The following is a 10,348-nucleotide window of genomic DNA, read 5'->3' as shown; positions in this document are numbered from 1 at the left end:
AGGGAAACGCAATGTAATGTGTCAACTGCGCACCCAAAGAGACATCTTTATGCATAAAGCTAAGGTATTTCGCCAACGGCAAAGAAATCCCCGCCGAGGCCGCCTCTGATGATCCCAGCGGCACCGCTTCCAAGGAGCCGCCGCCCACGCATCCGCTGGCTGCCCCTCATGCTTACGCACGGAGTGACGTGAGGGCACGTGATACGCGGCGCGGGTGGGCTCCGCGTGATATGACGGAGAAATCCCGTCTTTGTGGCCCGTGCAGCCCCCTCACGTGACCAGTTTTAGGCTCCGCCCCTCGGATGGAAACGCTCGCGGATGCTCAGCAGGTACAGTAGCTGCTAGGTTTGCAGGTCATGTGACAGGGGCATATTATTGTAGTGTCAAATTTTGACACTACGAACCGCCACCCTTCTGATTTCAGGGAGTTTGCTGCCAAATTAAAATTATTTCCGCCTATTTGTTTAGAAATAGCTTGTAGTTACCGGGCTATATAAAACGCTGGCTTTCATATGAGCTAGAGAACATATACGCGAAAAAAACCGGTTGTCTGTCCCTTTAAGATGAAACGAGCTACTTCGCCACTCTGCCCACACTGAGATGGGCGAGAAACCCTCCAGCACCTGCTCTGTGAATGTGCTCGATTCAGTGCTTTCGTGGACATTCAACCAAAGGACGTTTTAGGACCATGGGCTTGTCCCAAACGTGCCGTTCCGGCTACAAAAGCTCTGATAGAGTACGTGCGAACTAAGGTCTAGACCAGTCACTGTGAATAACTCACCGTTTCTGTGCGCATCAAGTTTTTGAACATCATCGCCATCATCTTCATCACGTCATCAACTGGCGTAGCAAATTAGGCACTTTAGCCCGTATAACATCGCCATACTTTATTAAAGATCGTTTTCTCTCTCTCTCTCTCTCTCTCTCTCTCTCTCTCTCTCTCTCTCTCTCTCTCTCTCTCTCTCTCTCTCTAAGATATATTTCAGCATCGCTATGCGACAAGAACGGAAAAGTTGAAGCTGTTGTAAGGAGGAGGAGGAACAAACATTTATTGAGCAACAGGACGAGACTGAAGGGTGATAGCTTCCTATGTCTAGGAGGCCGCGAGACTTTGCTGACTCCAGGGCTCGTTGCACTAGGGCTTTTTATGGCTCCGGTGCCGAGCAGGTCAACGCAGACTCCTACTGCTCAGGAGAAAGGGAGTGGACGGAGTCAGAGTTGCAGCAGAACAAATAAAACAAGTGATACCGCCTCGACTCACCACTCACAGTTGTTTCTGGTTCCCATCGCCGGTCAGAAAAATAGAAGCCCCATTTGAGAACAAAATTGAATTTTTCTGGGTGTCAGTGTTGGTAGATAACGGCAAGAAGTAGAGCGAGAGCGGCGTTAGAAGACGCCAATTAGAACATTCTCTCCCTGCTCTGCATTGTTCTCAGGGTGTCTCGGAGCACTCGGTGTAAACAGGTAAAAAATTTTCAGCACGTTGAATAGGAGCGGTATCTCCCGCAATGCCCGACTTCTGAAGAGCTAAAGAACAAAAGAACCGACAATCGGATGAGCTGGTACTTATTCATCTTCCCTTACAGCGCGCACACAGCTCCTCTACGAGCGATATTCCCGAGTGAAGTCGACTAGCTTCGCTCGCGGCAACGTCGCTTCCTTTCCTTCGCCACGAAAAGGGGTGGTTTCTCGCCGTCGTCTTTCATCTCCCCCCCGTAGTTTCCAGTAAAACTATTTCTGGCTTCCTCTTCTCTGGCTTGCGTCTCGCAGTTCAACATTGGCACTCACCGCTGTTCTAATCCCTGTCGAGTTACTCGCCGCCTTCTCGTCGACGGATCGCGCTAAGTAAGGCAGGGCCTCGGGTGGGCTGGGCGTGTACGCGGAAAGTGATCTTATTTCATGGCACAGGGAAACGTGGTTTATCCTCGCGTTCCTTTTGTTATTAGATTTTGATATTTACCGTGACATGTTGGCGTGGCGGGGCCGCGGTACGACGCACAGAGAAAACGGATTGTAAAAAAAAAGTTTCTCTGGAACGAAGGCAGCAAGAGATGAAACTTCCGGAAGAATTAATCTCCAGTTTTATTATCTTTAGGTACGAATCATTCCGTTACTGCAAAGAAATACTTGCAGAATTACTACCAAAAGCAAAATTATTTTCAGTTACATAAAATTACCCGTCATGGCCTGGAACTATTTGAATATATTTTAAAGTTGGAAAATTACTTTAAATTACACGGATGACTAGGGGTAATCACTTACTTGGAATTATTGAATGTACAAGAGAGGAAATATACCGGGAACTGTTAGCAAACCCTGAACTATTTGCTTAAACCGAAATTGCGACATTTTTGCAAGCCCAGACGGCGGCGCTTGTAACTCCTATGGCGTCATCTCTTTACAGTACCGAAGAATCTGGGAGTGAAACTCACGGCCAGATGTTTCCCGATGTACTTTAGTGTTTTTCATTTGTTTCAGGTGCTCAGCGTCTTGTGTAGATCAAATGAAGCAGGTGATAATTCCTGCAGTCCGTGAAGTAGCGTCAACCAGAATGAACTTTCGACTTTATGCCTTATCCTTCTACGTCCCCCCCCGCCCCCCCCCCCCCCCCCAAAAAAAAATAAAATAAAAACAGCTTTCCTGGTGGTATAAATCTAACGGAGTTACAATGGGTCAAAAACAATCATAGTTTTTTTTTAAGTGTTTTCAAGGACCAGTAAGTAAGTTCAGTTGCTCCGAGGAAAGAAGTCGGTTGCAGCGCCTTCTGTCATGTCACGTTTGCTTCAAATCGAATCCTTGACGGGTTAAAATTAGGTTCTACCAAACTGACTTGAAACGTACGGCTTCCTAATCTATTTAACACCCGATCCCTTTTTATTCTTTCACTTTTTATGCTCTGTAAGGCCATAAGTACCTTTCGTTTTTGCTAAAAACGAGGTGTATAGTGTGAGCACCGGCAGCTGCTCACACTATACACTTTGCCTGCCCGTGCAAAGAAGACGGCGATCACTACCGACGCCAGTGCCTTACCATGACATCAATGACATCACACGTGTGCAGAGTATGATCTTTTTCTCCGTTTCTTTTAAGAACATTTTTCGGAAGTAATAAATGGATACCTTTTGCATTTTTTGTAAAAAACCCACCTGTAACAACCATCAAAACGAGACGCGTCGGCTGCCTCTTGTCGTTATTTGTGGGCATACGGCCCAAAGATAACGATGCGAGGCAGAAACTACGAGAATGGGTTCTTTGCGTCCGAAGAAAATTAACTCTTCGCTGTTAAGCTATTTTCAAACGAATCCCCCTTTTTTACGCGATAGCGTACCTTGCATTCCGGCGACAAAACGAGGTTGCGCGTCCTCTGGCACCTATACTGCTTATACCTCATAATCCTGGAAACCATTTCCTTACAGCACCGGCTGCGCTGTGCGTGTTGCTGTGAACGCAGCTACCAGCAACCGCAAACTAACGCAGCTGCCTGTAAAAGTTCCACCACTGTACACATCTGGTTGTTTCGGAAAAACATAATATTGTATTCCCTGCTCAGCTGTTCTCGTATTTGCACTGGAACATGCCAACTACTGAAATAAAACAGAACCACCTGCCCCACTGCACACATTCTTCTTTTTGGGCAAAGCAAAATTTAAGGCGCTTTGCACTGAACGTGACTGCCTCGCGCAGGTTGATTGCGACTACGAAGCTCCACACGTCATACCCTCATAATGTTATCGAAAACGTTCGTGGTTGAGGAGCAGCGCGTTCTAGCAATCCTGCATGCTCTGATAATTGTGTGACCGCCAGAAAAAGTGCCCTCTTTGGTTTCGCGTGCAAGCAAGCTGGGCCGGCTGAAGAACACTCCAGAGAAAGTGCACTGCACGGGATAGAGCAGAGCCACAGGGAAGAAGGTGAAGCCTACTTTCGGGCCTGTTTGAGAACAGAGAGAGAGAGAAAAAAAACTGTAATGAATACCAGTGAGGTTAGCCGAGCCGTTGCGCTAGCTTTCTACTCTAGATGATAGAAGAAAAAGTAAAAGAAGGCAAAAAACAAAAAAGAAAAAAATCTGCAGAAATGAAAAGATGTCATTTGATGCACCCAAAATTTTCTATCACAAAACTCTGTCCAGTTTTGTGCTCCTAAGAAACTCCAAGAGAGCTTTGAGTGCACGTGTACCCGGGCTGCGACCAAACCAAGGTCCCAAAACAGCTCTCAGCTGAAGTCCCGCACCAAGATGCCTGCACAAAGATAATATGAGTTTCTGTCTGCGCACGGTGTACTTTGCACACAGGCATATAACATGATGAGTGTCTTCCCGTGAGTCACGTGTGGAACAAAAAGGTGAAGATGCCTGCTGGATTTTATGCAGGTAATGCCCCGTGCAGGCCACATTCAAGCGCAGCCTATGCAGAATGGCTTCCTCGCACTTGCTGAGTCGAGGTGGAATTCTGAAGGTCCACTTAGTATCGAACGCGTGAAGTCGTGCGTATGGCTGCCTTGCGTCAGTACATATATACATCTGTACTTTCCATGCAATTGATGAGGCGAGTATTGCCGCATCCTTTCTTGTGAATGAGATCGGCAGAGCTTGAGTGCAGACACTGTGGGCAGATGAGGAGGCTTTGTCAGCCGCGTCAATGCCAGCAACTCCGCAGTGGGCAGGAAGATACTGCAGATTTACGCTGTGTCCGCTTTATATGGCTTGGAAGGGTCAAAGATTGATTTCCCAGGCCAGCTTTTTTTTTTTTAAGGGGGGGGGGGGGGGACGATTTTAAGCTTTTGAGTGCTGACCTGGAGTCCGTAAAAACAGCCCTTTGATTGGCCGGCTGCTTTAGAATGTACTGAAAAGCAACGCGCAATCTAGCCAGTTCAGTAGTTGTCGTAGAGGACTTGTGGCTAAGTAGGGCGCAGATGGTAGTGAGCGACGAAGGAAGCGAGATCCCTATCGCCGACGATACAGCCGTCACTGAGCCATCAATGAACACGTGAGTGTGGCCTCTGTATTTGTTGTTAATTTATTCCAACGCAAAGAACTTTAGAGCTGGGGCTGGTATTTCGCCTTCCGCTTCAATCCAGGCACCATGGTGACAATTGTCATTGGAGGAAAGAGCCACGGATGGTGAAGAGAAAAAGCTGATAGTTTTGATGGCTTTGAGAAAAGGCTGATGACATCGTTGCCACATGTGAAAAGAGGAATAAAGAGAACGCCAAATAATGACTACTGTGTATATATGGAAATAAAAAAAAATCGAAATGATTTGAAAAGGAGTGTCGTGTACAGTAAAGCCCGCTTATATCGAACAGCGCGATGATTGTAAAATAGTTCGATATAGCAAAAATTTTATATAGAAAGTGAAGCGAAAAATTGGCCGCGTATCTGCTCCTTTCGTTGCAAATGTCGTCAAAAGACGATAGTCTTTATCGGCTATTGCGAAGTAAATGCCTCCCTTCGCTTTGCCGCTCACCTCTCATGTTGTTCCTCTTGCGTCGCGCTACTCCCAAGGTAAAGACGCCAAAGGTTTGCTTAAATCATTTTAAATTTCCCGCGTTATACTGCTCCAAACCGGGTGTCTCGATGCGAACGCTGCTGTACGGCGGAGACGCGCGTTAATCGAGGCGCCCTACTTCAACATTTATAGAACCGCGTTTCCCTACTCCACGTGCGTTGCAAGCAGAACGTGGAACCTATCTAGTGGAACCTTGCGTAACTGTTGCCGGTTGATTTCTTAAAATGGCGCAAGAGGCTATAGGGGCGCGGGCGACAGTTGGCGATGGAGAAGTGAATTCTTTTTCTGCAGTTGATGAAGTATTTAATTTCGCAAAAGCAAGCATGTTTGATTTTTTTATAAAGGAACACTGCAAATATCACTTCTGTATTGATTTGCTGTCTCATATTTGTGTAATGTCTTGTTCTTCTTCAACAATGTTGACAAGTATGAACCTTACACCGGACATAGACGGGTAGATTTAGCTGTGACTATATAAGACTAATGGGCAGGCATTGTTTTGCTTTGGCCGGGTGGCTGAATCGAGTCACAGACAGACAGACGGACAGACATACAGACATACAGACAGACCAAAATTTCTGGGTTTAAGGAGCCCAAGAAAGACTATCGTCTTTAAAAAACTTATATGAGAGCAATCTTGCCGACGGAGTAACCAGCTAACGCTGAGCTCTTACCACCCTGAATTCCCTATTGATACGACACTTTCTCGGAAAGAAAACGTTAATTTATTGGGGCGGAAAAACTGCGTGAGTGTAGCCTGCTTCTTGAAGCACAACGCGTTGCTGGTGACTACTTGCTCCACTGTATCTAAACAGTCGACGAGCACAAGACCGCTGCCCTCAATGGCACTGCAGTATCGCCGTAGCAGGTCCACGGCAGCGACGGCTTCGCTCGTGCACGGAAGCGGTACGGAGTCCTCGGCGTCTTCGATATAGCGGAGACAAGCATGGATACAAGTGACAAACGGCGAACCCAGCGAACCGAGCAAGTGCGCGCAGCGAGTGGCGCGGACTTGAAGTTCGGTGACACCGCAGCCCGCAGCGCCCAATGTGGCTCTTTCGGCTCCAACGGCAGGCATGCGTGTAGCTGGTCCACTCTGCCACGGTTGGTTTGGACGCGCCCGAGCTCGTGCGGGAGTCGCAAGCGCCACCCGCGCCACCACTGCCGCCGATGTATTGCGGGAAAGGCTGCCGCATACTTAAGAAGAGAGAAAAATCCCGCGCGGAGAATTCGATATATCCATTGCGAGCAAAATCGCGTTCGATATAAAAAGTTTTAAATACATGTAAATTTTACCACAATTATACAAGGGTTCTATATAGGCAATTATTCGATATATCCGTGTTCCATATAAGCGGGCTTTACTGTAAATTAAAATGCCGAAGAAATCATGACACAATATCAGGGAAATATCGCACCTGGTGGCACATGGAGGCACTGTTCATTCACATAACGACGGGCATGGTCTGTTATTTTTGACGTGGAATATCCTTGGACGACTTCTCCAAATCTCGCACGCTATGCCATTGCGTGCCGTCGACCAACGACCTTTCAGCTTTCTTAAACTGCTGATACAACACTCACGTGCCGGGTGCGCGGTGCGGCATTTGCTCATTTTTTTTTTTTTTAACTTTAAAGACGTCCACTTCAGCCCCGCTGTCACTAATCTCTATTTATTTGTAAGCTTGTTTTTATTCCCACGCGCTATAAGCTTCAGTGAAATACTGTATTTGAGCGGACGTATGCTCAGAGAAAAAAGAGTATGAAGCCATTTTTTGAAAATAAAAAAGCGTTTAAACGGCGCACAAAATCGCCTCCATGCTACTTTGTTATGGAAGGGATAGGATAAGTAAAGAAAGGCCAGGAAGAAGGTCAGAAAAGAGGAAAAAACTGGGAGGGGAGTAAACGTGTTTTTTTTTTTTAACAGGATTTCGCGTCTAGATTGCTCGTTTGTCGTAACTAGCCGTGAATGACTCGTAAACTGCTGAGGTATGCTGAATAGTTCCTCCTGTGTTAGGATGTTTTTAAGCGAACAGTGCATGAAATAAAGAAAGCAGTAGTGTTATTACTAAGCAGTAAACTAGTTGAAGTAAAATCAACCTGGATTTATTGGCACTTGCGCATGGGCTGCGGGAGAGGTGTAGCCAGTGTAGCGGCTAGGGGAGATGAGTGGGGCCGCTGTAAACATATTCGCATTTTCGCCGACAGCACGTTTGCGCGTTGCAGCCTTCGCGACTGCAAGTCTCTGTCATCATAAACGTCACCGAGCTCGTAGAGCAAAATCATGCGCCTGACGCGAAAAACATTATTAGTCTCTATGGTTGTAACGGATGTGAGTTACATGGCGGACGGAAGCCTTCCACGCGTCGGGAAGACGGCCGAATGGCGCTGCGATTTCGATGTTATTGGGGAGCCTACATGCGCCTGCACCGGAGCCTTTTACTTGAGACTCCCAGTGAGCGTGTTTGACTGTGCGAAAACGAAGGTTGGATCCGGATCGCCTCTCTTTGCTTGCCGCTTTCACATCTGGCATCTCGACCAGATTACCTCTGCTGTATTTGCGATGGAGCACCACGTGCACCAAGGATATTGAGTTTGTAAGCCCCGCAGAAACGGGCGGACAGGGCTCAAAATATTCCCTTACTTAAGGGACCACCGCCTGCCTTCCGGGTGTAGAATAGTACAGCACGTGTGAGCTCCCTTGGCCTCATAATTTGCCGCCCGAAGGCCTCGCCGCAGGGAGAGAACACGTGGCAACCAATGCGGCGCGCTGTACGGAGTCTTTCGTCTCCTAGAAGTGCCCGGGGCACATCTGCTCCTGCTCGGTTATCGCGTTCCATTCCCAGAATCCAGGCTGTATCATGTCTTTTTTCCCATGGTCTGTCTGTCTGTCCCTTAATTGAGCATTGCAGTCAAAAGGTGTGACAATACTGTAATCAGAAGTTTATACATAGAGAACTTTCAAACCACTAAATCTGGCAACACCCTTCATACTTTTCAACTTTGTTTGGCAGAAACAAAACATTAGGCATATTTTAGGCAAAACATCGTTTCAGTACGGATATTTCTATTGTTCATTTAATAGAAAATAAATGTGGGCTTGACATTTGCGACAGCATATAAAACTACGCTCTTGGCTGTGTTCCAACTGGAACAGTAACTAAAAGTACCAATAGATGACGCGAGCAGGGGTACGAGGGAAAATTCAATTCTCTTGAACAAATCTCCTCCGCGTTTATCGTGGGAGGATCAAAGAAAGGGGAAGGGCGTGAGAGGTTGGCGGGAAATAGAAGCGAGACGTTTCCGAGGCAGGCGCGGCAGAAGGCTCTCGAAGTGAGCAGACGAGTTTTTTGTGGGAAAACGCTCTGGCCTGCGTAAACTGGCTTATATTCATAAGCTCTGTTCAAAGAGCTTTATTAGTGACGAAGTCAAGCAGTGCCGCTCACACTATTTGCAAGCGCTCCTTTTTAAGAAGATGCGAACAGCGCGAAAAAAAAAAAAAAAAAAACTGGCAGCATCACCACTCCGTGGATGATGGCCAGGGTGCGGAGTACGGTGACTCGAAATGACATCCAAGTAGCGCCCCGAGTGACATCCGACCTGCGCCCCGACCGTCATAAGATTTGGGCCGTGCGTTGCACATTGGTATTCCCTAAATCGCTTCTTGGTGGTGTGCGCACTGATGGACGCGGACGGACATTGGTTAATCCTAATGCACTCAGCACCGCTACAGCCGATGGAGTAAGCCGTTTGGCTCACGGGTACTAACTCACGGTCGTAGCCCAGTGGGTAAGACGACTGACACCAACTCTGTCTGTTCTACCAGACACAGGCTCGAGTCCTGCCGGTGGCAGTGTGATTTTTTGCGATTGTAAATGCTATGGGCATGGACGCGGACGGACATTGTGAGGTCCTAAGGTGCTCCGCACCTAAAAATGGCGCAGCTTGCCTTAGCTGGTGGACCCCCTCCCTTCGTGGGAGACCTGGCTGTTGCACCTCATACTTCTATCGGAACTTGCCGCTTAAGGTTCTCCATGATTGGCAGGCCCGGATCGTGTCGTCCGCAGGCTTTTACATCTGCCTCAAAGTGGACCGCGTTAGCACGCGCTAGAACCCGCGAACAAGACCGAAGCCAACACCTGCGCTACGAACCTGAAGGAAATGCTGCGCTCCAGGAATGCGATGATACCTCAAGTAAGTAAATAAAAAATGACAGGTCAATCGGATAGACCACGGTTTCATAACACGACTGGCCCAGGTCTGAGTCCGACCACGGGAAGCTTTTCTGTTCTTTCCAATTGTCTGCGCGCGTTATTGTAACCAGCCCCTGCTAACCCCGTACCCCACGGGTCTTTTGTGTGGTCCAGTAGTTAGGTCGCCGGTTTCACGGTGTAAAGGTCCCAGTTTCGATTACCTCTACCACCCTAACCACATTTGTTCCTTGAAGCTTCGAGGTTTTTTTTTATGCGACCGACGGACAAGGCTCGGCGTATACGCAGCTCTGCCGTTAAAAAAATGAAAGCAACAGCATTTTACACACTTCGTCACCCTACACTTTTTTCCAGCTAACTAGCAGTGAGGCCAGCCTTATTAAGTGTTCGTAGTATGAACCAGAAATGCGGGAAGAGGAGGCGGAGAAGGAAGAACTTTATTTTACACTGGTTAGGAATGGGTGTCGTTTGCTTGAGTGGGGGAGGTGCCACTGTTTCAGGGCCCCTGTAGCTCTGGCTGCACTCGTGGCCCGTTGTACAAGCTGTCGCTCATCTTCCGGGTCCGAGCTGAGCAGCGCAGCTTTCCACTGCTCAAGAGTTCGGTTGGGTATTCGGGGAATGTTTAGAGTGTCG

The sequence above is a fragment of the Haemaphysalis longicornis genome, unplaced genomic scaffold (genome assembly GCF_048455015.1).
Source record: "Haemaphysalis longicornis isolate Haplotype H1 unplaced genomic scaffold, Haemaphysalis longicornis Haplotype H1 scaffold_2, whole genome shotgun sequence".
NCBI classification, from domain to species: domain Eukaryota; kingdom Metazoa; phylum Arthropoda; class Arachnida; order Ixodida; family Ixodidae; genus Haemaphysalis; species Haemaphysalis longicornis.
This window is presented reverse-complemented; position numbering follows the sequence as displayed.